At 44.6% G+C, this 19,836-nt stretch overlaps 1 protein-coding gene across 3 annotated transcripts in view; it reads left to right on the top strand.

Moving 5' to 3' along the window:
- EVA1A (eva-1 homolog A, regulator of programmed cell death) overlaps nt 1-19,836 on the top strand; it is a 78,643-nt gene that overhangs the window by 39,160 nt on the left and 19,647 nt on the right. For all 3 annotated transcript variants that reach the window (XM_081157020.1, XM_081157018.1, XM_081157019.1), the window contains one exon: nt 14,654-14,776. The gene's annotated coding sequence lies outside the window, so the exon portion shown is untranslated. The remainder of the gene's footprint in view (nt 1-14,653; nt 14,777-19,836) is intronic.

Raw genomic sequence — 19,836 nt, 5'->3', positions numbered from 1 at the left:
GATTACTTTAGTGTCTGTCCAGGTCCAAATAGAGACTGCCTCTGTGCTGAATATTTTCAGCAGGACTTTAGAGACATAGAAATATTCAAGAACAACTGAATTATATCATGGATACGGAGACCCTTTTAGTGAGACCTGTTGGCCAGGATTGGGCCACAGGTAAATGGAATGGCAGAGAGACCCCCATGAGTGATGTGAATCAATGGCATGACCCACGCCTCGGGCCGGGCAGGATGGACACACAACAGAAGTGGAGCTCATCCAGCACTGAGGAGGGGGTTGCCTGTTGAGGAGATGGATGTCAGTGTCTGCCACAGTGGTTCGTCTGTTTTGACTACCAGCCTGTATTAGTTTCCTAGGCCTGCCATAACAAAACACTTCTAACTGGATGGCTTAGGATACCAAATGTCTTGGTGCACAGTTCTGGAGGCCAGAAAAGGTATCAGCGGGGCTGTGCGCCCTCTGAAGACACGAGGGAAGGATCTGTTCCGTGTTTCTCTCTGGCTTCTAGTAGCCTTAGGCATCTTGTCTTCCCCAGGTGGCTCTTCCCATCGCCTTCCCTCTGTGTGTGTCCATGCCCAGATTTCCCCTTTTAATTAGGACCCCAGTCATGTTGAATGAGGGCCCACTCTGATGACCTCATCTTAACTGCATTAAATCTGAAAAGACCCTGTTTCCAAATAAGGTCACATTCGGAGGTCCTGGGGGTTAGGATTTCAGCATATCTTTTTTGACGGACATAATTCAACCCACAACTCAGTGCTTTCCCATGAAGAATTCAGACTGCTTCCTCCGACTGGGGTGACTCAGTGGAACTCAGTCCAGGCCCTACTTCAGAGTATTTTCATCTGTGGTCATTTTTCTGTCCACTTCCTCCATATGATGCTTGGAACATGGGGATTCTGTCTCTATTTAGTCATAGTTTAGCATATTTCAGATAGTTTCCCATCCGAACTGCTCAGCCTTGACACTTGCCAGCACCTTCTGGGCCACACTCGCTGCATTTGTGCCCCCAGCCTCTCCTTTCTCTACTTTGCACTTCGCTCATTCACTTATTAGTTTATATGACAGTAAGTGTTGAGTTACTGTTGCATTCCAGGCGTACACTAAGCTCTGAGGATATAAAGATGAAAAAGGTGAAAAAGGCAGTTCCTGCTCTCCGGGGGTTCTCGTGGGAGGCCACGCGAGCAAACAGTGTGAAACGACTGAAAAGGGGAGTGTGCGTGCAGATTTCTATGTGCTGTTCTCAGCATAGGTCTCCCTTGGCTCCCTAGTGCTGACAGGAGAGAGTTCAAGCCAGCAGAGCGCACCAGGCCCCTGCAGCAGCTTCGTCTCTTGCCAGTCCTTCCCTTTCGCTTTGCACGGTACCTTTTTTGATCCACTTGCTATTTCCTAACAATACAGTTTTCCGTCTTAAATCTTGTCTTTCTACATGAATCTCTCTCTTGGAATGCGTTCCCCTTCGCTATCCTCAGCTCTTATCTACATGATTAACTCCTGTTTCTTCTTAGAGACTCATCCCTGGGGCTGCCTCTTCCAGGAAGCTGACTATACCCCAGCCCCATCCTCTCGTAGCCCCCCCATGCTCCCCTCCCCCCAAAGAGACACTGGCCAAGGCTTGTTTATCTTCATAACTCTAGTATCCGGGGTCATGCCAGTATTAATGGTGCTTTATCAATGAACAAGTAAATGAATGATTCCTAGTCTGTGCTTTGCTTCTGCAAATCCGGGGGCCTCACTGCTCATGACATTCTTTCTGTTATGCCGACACCTCAGCCATGCTGGCTCTAAAGACCAGTGGCCACATGTGGTTTCCCACCGGCCGTCATCGCTGTGATCTGCCCCACTTCACACAAAGAAAGGCCTGGTATTTACTTGTGGAAGACAGTTCCCATAGGAAAAGCAGAGCTTCCCCTGTGGCTTTCCCTGTTTCCCCATTTCCAAGGTTTCCCCCTTCCCGATTCCAAGACTGAGAGACACACTATTTCCGCTTCACTGATTAATTCAACAAGCTTTTTTTTCTTTTGAGCCCCAAGTTTACACCTGGGGCTATGTGGGAAGCACCCTAACTCACATCTGGTTTCTTCCTTTCTAACAAAAAAACCTGTTTCTTTTATTCTTTCTTGCTGAATATATTGGGTTTCTCCTGTGCATTGAAAAACAGGGATTTTTCAATTTTTTAGCATTAAAACTCTTCAAGTGAAATTTTATATGGAATATCAATGAGTAAAACAGAAGAAACAAAATATTTTTGTATAATTATCATTTTGTTTGATAATTCTAATTTATAACACAGTTAATTAGTGAAAACAATGAGATTGTTATGATGAACATGAATATTCGAAACTGACGGTTTGGGGTGACAGTTGCAGCCTCATAGCTGCTTCATTCTTTTTTTTTTCTTTTTTAAATGTATCTTTATTGATTTCAGAGAGAGGAAAGGAGGGGGAGAGAGAGAGACAGAAACATCAATGATGAGAGAGTCATTGATCGGCTGCAGCCCCCAACCCCAGCATGTGCCCCGACCGGGAATTGAACCCCGATCTCCTGGATCCTAGGTCGATATTCAACTGCTGAGCCACGCCCGCCCTGGCTGCCTCACTCTTAATGCAGCCCTGTGTCTTGTAAACTGGCTAGAAAACATTGAGAGAATTGTGAAAGCCAGACATTGGAAATGATAGCACTTTTAAACAGGAAACCTTGCAGATTCAAGTTATTCTGACTAAAATGATCCAGAAACTTGAAAGAGGGATATAGCAAATTTTTTTTGTATTTTTTTTAAGAATCAAGAAAGGATGAAAGATTGTTTATTTTATTTTTTTTAATTTATTGATTTGGGAGAGAGGAAGGGAGAAAGAGACTGAGGGAGAAAAAGAGAGAGAAACATCAATTTTTGTTCCACTGCTTTATGCATTCATTGGTTGATTTTTGTGTGTGCCCTGACTGGGGATCGAACCTGCAGCCTTGGTTTATGAGGGCTACACTCTAAACAACTGAGCTACCTATTCAGGGCACAAAATTTGATTCTGAAGTTGACTCACTAATGCTATGTAACTGTTTGTGTTAGTTAATTATAAAGCATCTAATTGAAAGGAATAGATAAACAGGTTTTTCAACCGACATATCTTTGTTTGACAGAAAATATCTTTGCATTATGAGTTGTTAATTATGTTATTAAAATTTAGTGCCTGTTTCTCTCTAGTAATCACTTAAAACCTTTAACACAGTAAAAAGAACAACTTAATTGGACATGTTGAGCTGAAACTCGTCATGACGCCTTCTGGGCTGCAGGAGGGGTGGTCACAGCATGGCCCTGCATTCCTGAGTCAGTCTTGTTTGGATTTTAAAAAGCCTGCCAAGCACTCTAAGGATAAAACAAGCATGAACGCCACCAATAATACTTACCATTGCGCCACATGTTATGTGGTCACTTATTACTGTGCAGTTTATTACTATATCTTTATGTGAGCGTGGGTAATCCCTGACTTGCCTGGCATTCAGTGGAGCGTGGCACAGGTGAGCCGGGGTGGTGGGAGCGCACTTGATCGTATAGTTTCATGGCATGAGAACACTTGTATGGGTCTGAGTTGTTAAAAGACATTTTTGGAACTACAGCTTTGCTAATTAATGTCATACCTACATGTGTTCAAACATATTCACAGTGTTGGCAAGACAACCTTTATTTTGAGTGGGTATGGATATATTAACCTGCAGTTCGTGGGGTGTTTGATTGTTCACATTTGGCATATCACACACTGAAGTGTGTCTGTTTGTAGTTTTAAAAATATTTTTTTAAATGTTATTTAAATCACATGTTTGTAGAACCCTTGAAACAAACAGGTTGAAGTCCATTGTGTTGGAGTGAGGTGTAAGACCTTTGTGGTTTCAGGGGAGCCTGCTTGACGGGGCCTCCCTGTTAGAATCAGAAAGATATGTGCCCAGCTCAGGGCTTTCACATCCCAGGTGCTCAGCAGCTTGTCTGAACTGAATTAAATTGAAATGGCCCAGAGCAGGTCCTGTGTGGCTGTGGGACTAGCTCCCCCTGCTGAGGAGCCATCAGGAAGGTCTCAGGTGGAAGCTTCCTGCCTCCCTGAGGATCCACACAGTTCCCACCAAGGAAGGCTGGTACCTGCTACCTAGGATTTCTCTTTCATCCAGCTCCACGAGGAATTGCCCTGGGCTTCTAGACTCCCTATAGTCAGGGTTTTTGATCTATCTTTTGACTTCCTCAGGCTCCTGTACTTATGCTGTGGTTTTTATAATTGTAATAGACTTAGGAGTCCTCTTGGGTCTTGTAGGCCCAAACAGAAAAGCATCGGGTGACCCGGAATGCCTCTTGTTCCCCTCTGCATGTTCCTGGTCAGGCATTATTTCTGCGAGTCCACATTTGCAGATGCCTCAGATATGCTGGACTTGGGAGGCCTTACTGGTGGTAGACTGAAGCCTTTGCTTAAACACAGGTTAGGAAAAAATGGCAAGTGAATCGCCTTTTTAATGGCCTCGGGTAAGGATCCACAAGTCTGCCAGCATGTCCTGCCCTACTTGCAATTCTAGAGGGAGCCACACAGGATTAGTCAGAATTATTCAAGTACATTTGGTGCGGCTGACCAACGGGGCTGAAATTCTTTTCATGCCCAGTGTGGTGCAAAGGCTGTGATTCTGTCTGACCACTTCCTGCCAGTCCCATGACACTTTCTTCTTTCTCCAGCCTCCAGCCCTGGCCTTTTCCTGTATAGTTGGTGTTCTTTGTCAGGGTTACCTCATCTATTTTCATGCTCCAGAAGATGACTCTGAACTGCCTTTCATGAGCACTCCAGGATCTCAATATAACATCAGTCTTCCTTTCCAAAGATTCCCCCCCCAAACTTCTTTACATTTCTTACAAGCTGGCCAAATTCAGTGTTCTTGGGTCTGCTTGCGCCTCCCCCACGAAGGAGAATCCGATGTAAGGCTCCTGTTCTCAAAGAGCTTATAGTCTAATGCAAATACATAAAAAGCATGTGCTTTTACTGTCTGCAAAAGATTGGCACACAGGATTAAGAGAGTCCAAAGGAGGGAGCACTTATACATGCAGGGAGGATCAGAGAATGCTCTTGTAGGAGGGGACGTGACATGGATCTTGAAGAATGGGTAGGACCCAGAAATGCAGTCATGTAGAGAAGTACATTTGGTGGAGCAAAACCCAGAGGTAAAACCAGGTGGGAAGTGTGTGGAGAAGAGAGTGACTCCATTTGCCTGGACATTGGGCTGTGTTGGAAAGGGTGGGAGCAACCCATGCAGAGCCTTGATCTGCAGGCTCACATTTTAATTTTACTGTGTAGGTCACAATTTTAGAACAGAGTAGTGGCATTATTAGAACACTGTTCCTAAATGCTTTGTCTGGCACCATTACATGATACTGGGGGAGCGGGGGAATGAAAGGAAAGAACTCCTGAGTTAGGCGAGTGGTAGTGGGGATGGAGAGTTGGAATGGACATGAGATAGAATTTTCAGGGCAAGAGAGAGGAAGAGTTTGTGATGCCTTCCTCCCCCAAGTTCGAGCCTGAGTGATTGGGAAGCTCAGTGTAGTATGGACACTGTAGAGAAAAGAGGAAGTGGATTGGTGGGGGAGATGAATTTAGGACACTTTGGGTTGGAGAGATCTCTGGGAAGTCCAGGTAGAGTCTCTGTCTCCCCCTCGTCCAACCTCAGTGTTCTGGACTCCCCTTTCAGGTCAGGATGGTATGGCTCCCTTCCCTACTCTTCCCAGCTAGGACCAGCCCCACCTTATTGCCCAGGTTTATCTGACTTGAAGCAGTAAATCCTTGAGGCCTTACCCTCTGGGCATAGATACCAGGCCATCGGTCCTGATGGGCTAACCCAAGGCTCTAAGGCTACTCATGAGAACCTGGCTGCCCATCTCCAACCATGTGCTTTGCCTCGCATTCATGTCCCCTTTCTGATGTTCTCACTCACAGTGACCTTCCTGAGACAGAAACCCCTGTCTCCAGGCTGGTGCCAGGGCTCTGACACCCATGGACAGAACCCAGAGGCTGAAAGTTAATCTATAACTCCCTGGGTTTCCCGTCTGTTCCACCAACCTAGGGGACACCATATGGCTTCTACTCATTGATCACTTTTAAAACCTATAAGGTTGGCTCAACTCTTGTTCTCAAGGCCCAGTCTCCAGTGCCTGTATCATCCTCGGGATGGGCTCTGGCCTTTTCCTTACTCCCAGGTGCTACTTCAAGTCCAACACCAACACCTCACCAGAAACTCCCAGGAAATGTGAGGTGTCCCTCAGGTGCCCAGCAAACTGCACCTTGCACTCTCCTGTGACCTCTGATGAAACCATCTTGCATCCTGCCTTCCAGGTTTTGAACATTCCTTCGGATTCTCACCCCTCCTTCTCTCCCTACCTTGGTTGTTTTCCCACATTGGACACCTGACCTTCACACTACACTGGAGGTCTGTAGACGGCTGGTGCTGATGTTTCCCGTCTTGGTGGTTTTTCTGCTGGTTTCGCCGTGGCTCTGACAGTGCCATCAGCCAGCTCCGTGGGAGCTTCCTTTAAATGTTTGTGGTTTGGGGACTGCAGAAATAAACTGAAACTGGGAGGAAAGCTGGGAGCATCCAGAGCCTTTGTGATTGAGTCAAACATCTTCAACACTTCCTTCTCATTCTGAAGACTTCACATAATTAAAGCCATTCCTGGCCAACACTAAATAAATTTTGCACATGCTGCTTGAATTACTGTGCAGTCTTACCCCAGTGTGGCTTTCTCAGAGATTAATATTTCACTGAAACGATTCCTCTGGGTAGACTGAAGCCAACAGCTGTGGAAACTCAACATTTGCTTTATACAATGAAACTTTAGGACAGGGCTGCTTTTCACATTTCTCAGATATGCTGCTCATTTGGAAAAAAATAAGCATTCTTGGCAGAGTCCCTGTGGCATGAGCCAAATATCCCAGCTTGTGTTTCTATATATTCAGATATAAAGTAATGAGAAAATGTGGTTCAAAATGCTCACCCTATAACTTTGGCCCATAAAAGTTAGAATGACTATTTATTGAGCACCTACTATGTGCTAGGTGTCTTACATATTCTGCATCCTCACAAACCCCCTGCGAGTGTGCCAGCCCTGGGTCTGTTTGCCACTGACCCCTGCTCTGTCCTGGAGGTTAGCCCCCCTCGGGCTCAGGGGTGCTCTGGCTTCCTGCTAGGTTTGGCCAGTGGGGGCACCAATGGCTGGTTGAGGGTAGAGGAAAAGAGGAAGCCAGAACACATCCTCTCTATTTCTCTTTAACAAGCATCTCTTCCAGTAGTGACTTCATCTCCATGGCTCCAGCTCCCACTGTTTGAGCCCTGCCTGGCTCCTGGGTAACACCGCCTCCCTCCTTTGTCCTGGTGACCTTGGCTCTCTGGTAGCACCACCTCCTCCTGTTGTTCCTTCAACTGCCTGCTGCTGGTTGTTGCTCATCTGTGGATTACCTCATAGTCCCACCCCGTACGACCTCACTCCAAATAATTTCGTCTTTTTAAAGTCCTACCAATTTGAGATCTTTAAACTCTTGATTTTGTCAGCATCGCAGCAATCTGCAACTCTCAGCTCCTCTGTCACCTTTAGCATGTACTTCTAGCTTTATCACTGCAATCAGCTCCCTGCATTACATTCCTCCTGTTGCAAATACTTGAAGCGGTTTCAATTTCTATGCTTAGCTGCTGATTGATGGACTGAGATAGAATCATAAGCCTTGTCTTAATGACCAGGAAACAGAGGGTCAGAGTGTTAACTGACTTGCCCAGTCTTAAAATAGGACATAGGGGCACTTGGGTTCTAGCTCAGGCCTGATCAGTCCTGAAGCTTGTACCCTTTCCCCTGCACCAGCCTGTCTGTTTCCTGGTGCCACACAAACCAAGTGTAATTCCTCCTGTTTAATGCCTTCATATTCTGGAAAAAGAAAACTCTCATAATCTCCTTCTCCAAGATTTCCGAAGATGAAATGTTCTCTTCCCCTCAGTTGTTCCTTGTAAAAAAGAATTTTGAGTTTCTCCTAATATCCTGGTTGAGTTTTCTAGGTGAATGCTTCTTAAACTTGAATGTGATTCAGGATGACCAGGAGATTATGCATAATTGTTTTCAATTAGACTCTTTTGAGGGAGATAATTTCAGATTTACATGCATTTACAAGAAATAATACAGAGATCCTATGTTCCATTTAACCAGTTTCTCTAATGGTAACATCTTGCAAAACTATAACACAGTATCACAACCGGAATTTGACCTTGATGGAGTCAAGATACAGAACACTTCTGTCATCACAGGGATCCTTCTGTTCCCTTTTTATAGCCACACTTCCTTCCCTTCTGACCCCACTCTTTCCTTAACCCCTAATTTGTTACCAAATTAGAAACAACTCATTTGTTCCCATTTCTATGATTTTGACATTTCAAGAATATTATTTAAATGAAATCATCCCATATGCAACCTTCTGGGATTGAGTTTTTTCACTCAGCATAATTTTCTAGAGATTCACTCACGTTGTTGCATGTGTTAAATGCATGTTCCTTTTTTACTTGCCGAGTAATGTACCATGGTATGGATGTACCACAGTTTGTTTGAACATTCACCCATTGAAGGAAATTTGGGTTTTTCCAGTTTGGGGCTATTACAAATAAAGCTGCTATAAATATCTGTGTGGTTTTTTTTATAAGAACATAAATCTTCATTTCTCTGGGACAAATGCCAGGAAGTGTAATTGCTGGGTTGCATGATAATCACATGTCTAGTTTTTTTGAGAAAATGCCAAACTTTTCCACAGTAGCTGTTTTCTTTTACTTTTCCACCAGCAATATATGGATGATACGGTTTCCCCACATCCTTGTCAACATTTGGTGTTGTTAGGTTTTAGTTTAGCCATTTTGATAGGTGTGTAGTGGTATCTCATTGTGGTTTTAATTTGCATTTTCCTAGTGACTACTGAAATTGAATATCTTGTCATGTGCTTATTTACTATCTGTACATCTTCTGTAAACTGTTTTCTCATTATTTTGTTCCTGTTCTAAATGGAGTGTTCACTTTTTTACTATTGAGTTTTGAAGGCTCTTTATATATTCTAGATACTGGTCCCTCTAGTAGGTATAGGATTTGCAAATACAGGCGAAGGCAAAAGTAGGTTTACAGTTGTTCGTATGGAAAAAGACATGAAGGTTTTATAATCATTACAATAGCTTTATTAACTCTGTGTTTCGAGTACTCACGACTGTAAACCTACGTTGCCCATCCCTGTATTTTTCCCCAACTCTATAGCTTGTCTTTTTCATTGTCTTAATACAGATGAAAGGTTTTAAATTTTGATGAAGTCCAAATGATCAATTTTTCCTGTTTTGGATTGTGATTTTGGTGTCAAGTCTAAGAATTCTTTGCCTAGACTTAGGTCCCAAAGATTTTCTCCTATTTTTTTTTCTAAAAGTTTCATAATTTTACATTTTTGTCTGTGGTCCATTCTGAGATAATTTTTTAATCTAATAGGATTTAGTTTCTATATTTTTTAAAAAATATGTTTTTATTGATTTTTTAGAGAGGGAGAAGTGGGAGGGGGAGGAAGAGAGGGAGAGGGAGATACATCGATTGGCTGCCTCCTGCATGCGCCCTGACTGGTGATCAAGCCGACCCAGGCATGTACCCTGACCAGGAATCGAACCTGAGCCCTTTCAGTGCATGGGCTGACCCAACCAACTGAGCCATACCAGCCAGGGCCTGAGTTAATTTCTATATAAGGTGTGAGGCTGAGATCGAGGCTCACTTTTCTGTCTATGGATGCTTCAGCACCATTTGTTGAAAATGGTTTTTCCTGCATTGAATCGCTTTTGCACATTTGTCAAAAATCAGTTGGGCATATTTGTGTGGGTCTATTTTTGGGTTCTCTGTTCTGTTCCATTGACCTACATGTCTATCTCTGCAATAACACACAGTCTTGATGAATATAGCTGGGTAGTAAGTCCTGAAATTGGATATAGTATTACTTTCTCTTTATTCTTTTTAAAACGTGTTTTAACCATTCTAGTTCCTTTGCCTTTTTATGTAAATTTTAGCATAATCTTATCTGTATGGACAACAAATCTTGCTGGTGTTTTTAACAAAAATTGCATATGCTTATTTATCAATTTGGGGAGAATTAGTATCTTTATTATGTTGAGTGGCCATGGTATGTCCCTCCATTTGTTTAGATCTTTCATTTCTCTCCACAGAGTTGTATAGTTTTCAGTATTCAAGTCCTGTACATGTCTTGTTAGATTTACATCTAAGTATTTCATTTTTTGAGCAATTGTAAATGGTATTATATTTTAAATTTCACTGCCCACATGTTCTTTGCTAGTATATAGAAGTAAACTTGATATTTGTATGTTATGTTTATCTCTTCTGTGACCTTGCTGAGTCCACTTATTAGGGTTTTTTGGTTTGTTACTGTTTTTGTAGATTCCTCAGGATGTTCTGTGTAGACCACCCTGTCATCTGCAGATAGGGGCAGTTTTATTTCTTTTCTCTGATGTCTCTCTGACCTAGACTAAGATGTTATTTTTCTCAGGCTGCTTTCAAGACTTTTTTCTTTGTTTTCGATTTTCAGGAGTTTAATGATTTGTTTGGGGTTTGCTCAGCTTCTTGGATCTGTAGGTTTATGTCTCTTGCCAAACTTGGGTATTTTACAGCCATTATTCCTTTGATCACTTTTTCAGTTCTGCCTCTTTTCTCTTCCTCTTCTGGAGCTCTGATGACATGAATATTAGATCTTTTATTATAGCCTCACAGATCCCTATGGCTCTGTTTAATTATTATTATTTTTTGGGGTCTATTTTCACTCTGTTGCCCCATTGAGTAAGTTCTATTGTTCTATCTTCCTGTTTACCAATTCTTTTTAATCCTAAAATTTTAATTTTTTCCTTTATATCTTCTATTTCTTTGCTGGGATTTTTTATTACCTTGCTGAACATTCCGTTGTTTGGTTTTTTGGTTTTTGTTTCTTTTCCCCATTGGTTTCAAGCACATTCATAACTGATCATTGAAGTGTTTTTTCTCATGGCTGCTTTAAAATCTGTCAGATGATGCCAACATTGCCGTCATCTCGGTGTTGACATGTATCGATTGGCCTTTCATTATGCTGGGTGAGAAGGGGAGTACTGGGTCCTGTCTGTTCTCCACTGACATCGTGGTGGTGACAGTGGGGATTACAACTTCTAGAGGTGATGAAAATCCTGACTTTGCTGACACTACCCCAGGAGGGAGCGAGGGGGACCTGGATACTGCCGAGTGGGGATGGAAGTCCAGGCTTCCCATGTGGCCTCCAGCGATACTGCCAGGAGGGGTGGCTCGTTACCAGCTGTCTGGGATGAAAATCCCATCTTCCTACTTGGCTTTTGCTGACACCAGGCCAGTGTCTACCCCTTTGCTGCCTTCTCTTTCCTCCAGACGTGCCATATACTTTAACTCACGTTCTTCCTTTTCTCTCCAGTGCCTTTGCTTACTCTGGGGATGTTGGATGTCTTGTTATAGTCTCTCAAGGGCAGAAGCCTAGGTTCCCCACTCAGCCTTTGCTCAAGTGGGTGTAGGTGGGGCCACTTTTTTTCAGTGATGTTTGGCTGAAGTAGAGCGGTTATCGTCTATGTGTTTTCTGTCTTTCTAAGCTATTCCTTTCCTGGTCCTAAGCATTTTTTTTCTGTACCTGTTGGGTTGGGGTTAGGTTGCCAGTTTTTTCAGACCCACTAGGGGGCTAACTCAATAGTCCAGGTAAAGAATAAATATTCAAAACCAATATCCAGTTGTCCTGGCACCATTTGCAAAAAGACTACCCTTTCCCCATTGTACTGCGATATTCACTCTGTTCTAAAGCCTGGGTCAGGCCACCTGAGCTCTAGTCGCTTAAGTCCTTAACTCCCATCTTTGTGACAGACTTCATTTTAAAGAATGTATGTGCCAGGCACTGTGCTAGCCAGCCCGAATGGAGAGGGCATGAGAGCCCCAGCAGCCAAGAGCTCGTAGCCTCCGAACTCTTGTTGAACTCTTGTTGGAGGCCCAGACCTGATGGTTCCATCACGCCACCTTAGCAACAGATTCTTTGGTAGATGGGCTGGATATGAAGCCAGATATTTGTGGGCCAAGGACTGAAGGATGGTAAAGACATGGAGAGAGGAAATGTAAGTTTCTGTGAAGAGGTTTGTCTACGAAGGGAAGGAGAGCAAGTGACAAGGACCTAGAGTGGAGGCTGAGCAAAGGGAAGGTCATTTAAGGATAAGAGCAATTAAGCCATTTTATTATAGATCAGGAGCATATAAGACCAGGAGACTGAAAGAGAGAGATTTCTAGAGTGCTTGGGAGAGAATGAGAAGACGTTTGAGGGAGAAAGATTGATAGATGTACATATATGTGTATATGTACACATACACGCAAATACACACCTCTGTGTATACATGTACTATCTGATATTTATTTCACATATATCCAGAGAGAGGGAGAGAAGGGGAGACGGAAGGGAAGGACTGAAAGTTTGAGGGGCATTTATATATATAATCTCTTCTCTCTTTTCTTTCTCTCTAAGCATCTTATCTGTCTATTCGTCTTTTCTTCTGTCTACCTGTCACCTTAGAGAGAGAGATGGAGTTCAGTCAATAAAGGGAAGGAGAAAGAAGGGTGAATCATGGATGGAATGAAATCTTATAGGAAGGAGGAAGTTCTTTCATGAAAAGTACAAGTAAAATCTCCCTTCGAGACGGGAGGGGGGAAGGTGAGGACCAGATGGAACAGAGGGAAGTTGCAGGTCATGTAGCTTGGCCTCGACCTTCTCTGGGAGGGTGGAGCACAGCAGAGAGCTGAGGATGGAGAAGGGACTGGAAGAAAGAGGTAGAGGTTTGGTACATTTCCTCTTGAAAATGAGAAAGTGGGATGCCAGGGACACGTAGGATTTTTCTAGCAATATAAGGGCCTCGCCAAGGATGTAAACCAAACATTTGCAATAATGCTAATAAGAATGACCTTTCTTCACAAGCACTCAGCCTGTGGGCAGGAAGGCAGGCAGGCAGGGCTGGAGTGGCCCTGTGCTTAGGCCCGGGGGTGGTGGGAGGGCAGCAGAAAGGTCGTGGTAAGAGCCGAGTGTGGCGTAGTTACATAGCCAGGCTGTGTAGAGAAAAGTGAGTGTAGGTTGAGACTTGCACCCTGGGCGAGCCGGAGAGTTTGAGAAGCCAGAGGCCTCTGACAGGTTGGGGAGCATGTTTACTTTGATTCCAGGAGTGAGGGAGGTACCAGGATGGAAGGTTCTGGTTGGAGAGCGAGATTTCTGAGTGTGAGTCATTCATCACCTGTCACTCAGTGTCAGCTCCGCGCACTTACTGTGGGGGACGCTGGGAACAAAGAGCAGAGCAGAAACATCATCTCTGGCCTGAAGGAGTTCCCAGCCCCGATTTCACAGTCAGCACTTCGCAGGTCCGGGATATGGCCCTGGCCAGGTTTGCTGCAGCGGGTTGGAGGGGAAGTTGGCTGAACCAGGGAAGCCGAGCAGCTGGTGGGCGTGTGTCGGATGTGTCGTCCACAGGTGTTGGTCAGCCCCCTAGAGAAAACGGGTTTCTCTCTGCCCAGTCATTCCCAGGGGCCGCGGGTACCCTCTTTCCCGGCTGTGATGTGGCGCTGTTTTCCACGGAAGCCTTTGCACCCCAGCTCCGCGTGGCCCCGCTGGAGTGCGGAGCGCGGTGTCCATCAGAGTCGGGCGGAGGGCGAGGGCGGCTCAGGGCTGCCCCCACGCTTTGCCGCGTGAGTCTCCAAAGAGCTTCCAGTCCTGTGCTGCAAGCTTCCGTCCTTAATTTCTTCCCCAGTGAAATGGAGCTAGGAAGGTGCCACAAATCCTTGTGAGGCCCCGGCAGCTGGGGTAAGCACCTATGAAGACGTAAATTAACCGCAGCCGTCGGATCCTGCAGGAGTCAGCGGGAAGCAGTGACGACAAATGAATGAGTGTATCTGGGTGGAGCAGGGGCTGCCCAGGGCTCTGTGAGCTGCGTGACTAATTTCATTCTTCCTACACACATCTCGTTGAAGCTGGCAACGTAAAGGAGCTGGGTGGGACCCAGGCCTTCCAGAGGCCCGCTGGCCTCCCTCGCTGGGTGAGCAGAGGGCTTGAGACCTCTGGATGAAAGGGCCAGGCTACGGGAATCCACACATCAGCAATTCCAGGTTTTTCTTGCCCACACAGACTTCACGCGACTTCATTTCATGGCCCATCTGGCCATTGCTTTCTGGGAACTGAATCCCCTCCCTTCCTGTTTGAGGGAGGCAGGCCTGCAAACTTCAGTGATGAGGGGCCATGTGGACACATCCCACTCGAGCTGTTTTGTGGGTTTTGGCTCACAAGAGGGAAGAGGAAACATGTGTCTTTGATCTTCTACCCGTCGCTTCCCTTTCTGTTATGACCTTGGGAGGTCGGTTTCTCTGGCTGTCTGGTTCAAATTCCAGATTAAACACCGGCAGTGGGCTTTGCCCTCTTGGGATGGTATTCCATCTCTCTAGGGGTCCAGACAAACATCACCAAGGCTGCTCTGCTCAGTGGTTCACGACAATACCAGGCCTAATGCATGATGTGATCTCCTGGGCATGTGATGCTCTCTGATGACCATTTCTCTTTTCTTTCAGAGCCTGAGAAGCCAACCGGAGCCAACCAAGTTTCAGGACCTGAACTGCTTGATACTAACATCACCAAGGATGAGCTGTTCTTACCAGAGATTCCTCAGTTCCTGACAGCACACCTCTCCCCAGGTAGCTAAGGGGGTAATGAGATTTTTACCATCCTCTGAACACTATGTAATAAGATAGTGCCCTGCATGGGGGCTTACCTACCAGGGATGCTCACTGCTGATAATGTAATTTAAGATGAAATGTATCATCACCAGGCACATTTCATTTTATACGTTCAATGATTACATTCATTATAAATGGGTTCCAGAGAAGATGAATTCGCAGCACTGGAAGTGAGGTTACCATTAACATGAAAGCCAGTGGAAAATAGCATACAATGCATGCGGTTGGTCATTCACTCTAGGAGGTGGCCCTCATAAGACCTGTTGTCATCTTCATCAAGAGCTCAGCAGGTGTCCAGGAAGGCAAAATTCTGAGATGTAAGTCACAGAAAGCAGCTATCTCTTTTCAGTCGTGTTACAGTTTGTCAGCAATTAGGTGAGGGAGCTTTGGGTCATAGATGAAAGAAAGCTGTTTGAGGGGAAGATTTATAAGAATTGGTAGGTTCTGTCCAGAGTGTTTGCTGCGATGCTGGTTGACTGGCTTAGAGTGTTCTCTAGACATGATTTTTCTCTAGAATAGTGTGGGATTAATCCAGTGGGTCATCACTGGAAGGAAGCCCCAGCTTTGAAGACCTACAGCTCTGTAGTCCTAATTTTGCCCTCACCAAGGTAATCCGCAGGGTCAACTAGTCTGGAGGTCAAATAGTCTAGACCTGATCCAGATCTTGTGGCAGGTGGCTCTCCAGTTATGAATGAATAAACTGGTATTGGCTCATGTTACCTTCTCTTGACAGCTTGGTTAATATGAGCTGTTCTCCCAGAGCCTCTTCACTTATGGTTACTGGGAACATTGAGTTGCTGGCCCAGGCCTTGGATTTGTGATGTTCTGACCAAGGCTGCTGGGAACTGCCGAGCAGTCTGTCTCTCTGACACATTTCTGATTACATTGGTGATGTGCATGAGGTTCACAAACACTGAGAGTCACTTAGACTGGTCAATGAAGTAATGATGTTTGTTTTAGAACAGGGTTTCTTAACCTCAAGACATTAATATCTTGGGCCAGATAGTTCTTTATCGGGAGGAGGGCTATTGTGCATTGAAGGATGTTTAGAAGTCTCTTTGCTCCCTACCCACTAGATGCCACGTTAACCCCCATTGCAATTGTGACAGCCAAAAATGTCTTCAGACATCGTAAAATGACCCTTACGGGGCAAACTGCCCAAAGTGGAGAATCACTCCACTGTTCTAGGAGCCAGCCAGTGATAAGGAGCTTCCTTGAGTGTCCTTGGATGATACCCACCCACCCTGGGGAGGGCCATCTACTTTTGTGAGTCCATCGATTCACATCTTAATCTCATCTGGAAATACCCTCAGAGGCACACCCAGAAATAATGTTTAATCTAGATGCCCTATGGCCAGTCAAGTTAACTCATAAAATTAACCAACACAGTAGGAGGTACAGTAATGTTTTAATTAGAGGGCAAATCGCCAGTGGAAAATGTGCAGAGCTACCTGGAGCTGTTCCATCACTATTGAGGGAGGGCTCAGGGGAAGGTGGGGTGTAGAGTTTGGGGTTCTTCACCTCTCTGACTTCTGCAGACCTTGTTTCATTGGCAGCTGTCCTGAACAGGATCTCTTCTGCTCTCCTACCCTAGGTCAGATTTATAAAGGAGGCATATAAGCAAAACTCCACCTGGGCCTGTGCTGTTACAGCATCTTAGTGCTCAGGCTGAAGTGGATCACAGATCTACTGGGCAAATTCCACTGGGCATCTTGTAAAATGAGATTTTGATTCCAAAGGTCTCTTGGGTGGTGCCTAAAATTATGCAGATCTAACAAGCTTCCCAGTGATGCCAGTGTTGCTGGTCCCTGAATTATATTTAAGGAGTAAGAACTAGACCGGAGGTCTGGAAACTGTGGTCTGTGGGCTAAATTGGGTCCACCACTTATTTTCAAAAATAAAGTTTTATCGGAACACAGCCACACATTCATTTACGAATTGTCTGTGGTGGCTTTTGTACCACACTGGCAAAGTCGAGTAGCTGAGATAGACTCCGAGGCCCTCAAAGCTTGAAATACTTACTCTCTGGTCCTACAGTACAGATGTCCTGACCCCTGCTCTAGGCTGGCTTGTGCCACGTGGGCCATGGAGGGTCTTCCTGGTTGCTCTTCGGGGTGGACCATTCAGAGGTGCCTTCCTCACCCTTGGCCTGCCTTCTCTGTCCTCTTCCTCCGGCCTCTGATTCTTGCAGCCCTCTCAGTTACACCTGGGGTATGAGGAGAAGCGGACAGGTTTCTGTGCCCCAGTCAAGCTTCCATCTTGCATGTGGTCTTCTCATAGCCCCGGGAAGTGCTCTGCGTGGCACCCACTCGGAGCCAGTCAGCCCTGGTGTCCTTTTAGACTTCAAGGTGGCTCACCCTCGGACCTGTTCAGAGATACCCTCTGAGACTTAAGCAGACAAAGCTCATGCCTAATCGCTATTTTTGTTTCCCAGCCAGCCCGTCAGCCCGAATTTACTTAGAACCTCTTTTCATTAGCACCGAGTGAGGTGCTTGGGTAACAAGGATTTATAAGATGCCTCTTCAGTCTGGGAGACAGACCTGAAAGCTGATCATTCTCATTAGAACACTGTACGTGAACTATTAGAAGAATATTTGGATTCTTAGATAGTCAAAGAAAAGAGGAGGATTTGGAGTTTGACTGCAGTAGGCTTTTTTTAAATTAAGAATTTTTATTAAATTTTACACAAACATTTTTGCATTTATTGACGCAATATGTTTTTTCTGTTAATCTATAAATGTGATAGATTATAACTATTTGCTACCCAACTTTTGATATGTGAGATGACATCTTTTACTAAAAATTAAGCCATATTCACAGTGTGATACAAATTAGAATTTTACTGACTTCAGTTGTATTATCACTACAAGATAATTCTGCTACTATTCCTGTTAACACCAAAAGTTGGTTCCAGGATTCTCTGTATGAGGTAACTTTCAAAATTTCCTGCTGTGCCTCATCAACACTTTATTTTTACTATTATTAATTTTTAAAAAGGTGGTAAAATACATGTAACATAAAACTTACCACCTTAACCATTTTTAAGTGTACAGTCCAGCGGCATCGAGCACATTTACATTGTTGCACAACCACCACCCATCTCCAGAATACTTTTCTTCTTGCAAAACTGAAACTTTGTACTCTGTACCTATTAAACAATAACTTCCCATTCCCCTCTGACCCCAGCCACAGACAACCACCATTCTACTTTCTGTCTCTATGAATCTGATTATTCTAGGTACTACTTCATACAAGAGGAACCACACAGTACATATATATATATTTTTTAAATATATCTTTATTGATTTCAGAGAGAGGAGAGGGAGAGAGAGAGACAGAAACATCAATGATGAGAAAGTCATTGATCAGCTGCCTCCTACACGCCCCCAGCTGGGGATCGAGCCCACAGCCTGGGCATGTGCCCTGACTGGGAATCGAACCCCGATCGCCTGGATCCTAGGTCGACGCTCAACCGCTGAGCCACGCCCGGCCGGGCCACACAGTACATATTCTTTTGTGACTGGCTTATTTCACTTAGCATAGTGTCCTCAGGGCTCATCCGTGTTGTAGCCTGTGTCAGAATTTCCTTCCCTTTTAAGGCTCTGAGTAATATTCCATTGTGTGTGTATGCCACGTTTTATTCATCCATTCATCATGGACACTTTGACTGATTCTACCTTTAGGCTATTGCGAATAATGCTTCATAATAATTCTGCACAAATATCCGTTTGAGTTCCTGTTTTCAATTCTTTTGGATAAATATCCTGAAGTGGAATTGCTGAATCATATGGTAATTCTATTTTTAATTTTTTGAGAAACTTCCATACTGTTTTCTGTAGTGCCCCCACCAATATAAGGGGTCCCATTTCTTCACATCCTTCTCAACACTTATTGTTTCCTGTTGTTTTTGTTTGTTTGTTTGTTTGATGATGGGTGTGAGGTGATATCTCTTTTTGGGTTTGACCTGGATTTCCATAGTGAGCAGGGATGTCGAGCATCTTTTCATGTGTTCATTGACCATTTGTATATCTCCTTTGGAGAAATGTCTATTCAAGTTCTTTGCCCATTTTTTAACCAGGTTGTTTGTGTTTGTTGTTGAGTTGTAGGGGTTCTTTATACAATCTGGATATTAACCCCTTATCAGATAGATGGTTTGCAAATATTTTCTCTCATTCCATGGGTTGCCTTTTCACTCTGTTGATTGTGTCCTTCGATGTACAGACATTTTAAGTTTTGATGTCGTCCAGTTTATCTATTTTTACGTTGGTTGCCTTGCATATCTAAGAAATGTTTCCTAAATCCAATGTCATGAAGCTTCTCCCCTGTGTTTTCTTCTAAGAGTTTTATAGTTTTAGCTCCTTGATCCATTTTTAATTTTTTTAATATGGAGTAAGGTCAGGCTTCAACTTTATTCTTTTACATGTGGATATCCAGTTTTCTCAACATCATTTGTCGAAAAGACTATTCTTTCCTTATTCAGTGGTCTTGCCCAGGGTGGCAGGGGTAATAGCCAGCCCCTCTCAGAGCTCCCAGCTCCCACTCCTTGTCCTGCCGCTCTGGGGCCTCTGGCTGCTCTAAGGACCTGTGGTCATTTCACTCTTACCTACAGGTTGGTCTGTCCTTCCTGGTTTTGGTCTCTCCTGAGCATGTTGGAATCTACCAGAGTGAGAGTCGTCTTTTCTGTTGTGACCCATTCTCTCTACCTGTGGAACTGCAGCTCTCAGGCCCCTTACGTGTGGGTGATCCACCGAGAACCTGTTTCCTCTAAAGGACTGGAGCCTTCAGCTCCTCTGGCTTTCCCATCCTGACATCCTTCTACACCCTGTGACTCAGTTTCCCACCCGCAGCTCAGAGCAGCATTGAATACATGTCATCAAGACTCTTTCCCCTTCTATCCACGGAGCCCTCTGCGAGGGCTTCTCTGAGTGAACTGAACAATGATTATGCCGCAGCTGGGAAATATTGTGCTTCCCCCAGCCAGAGGCCGAGCCCCTGAACGCAGACCCTAAGTCCCTGCT

The sequence above is a fragment of the Miniopterus schreibersii genome, assembly GCF_964146895.1.
Source record: "Miniopterus schreibersii genome assembly, chromosome: 13".
Classification (NCBI taxonomy): Eukaryota; Metazoa; Chordata; class Mammalia; order Chiroptera; family Miniopteridae; genus Miniopterus; species Miniopterus schreibersii.
This window is presented reverse-complemented; position numbering and strand designations above follow the sequence as displayed.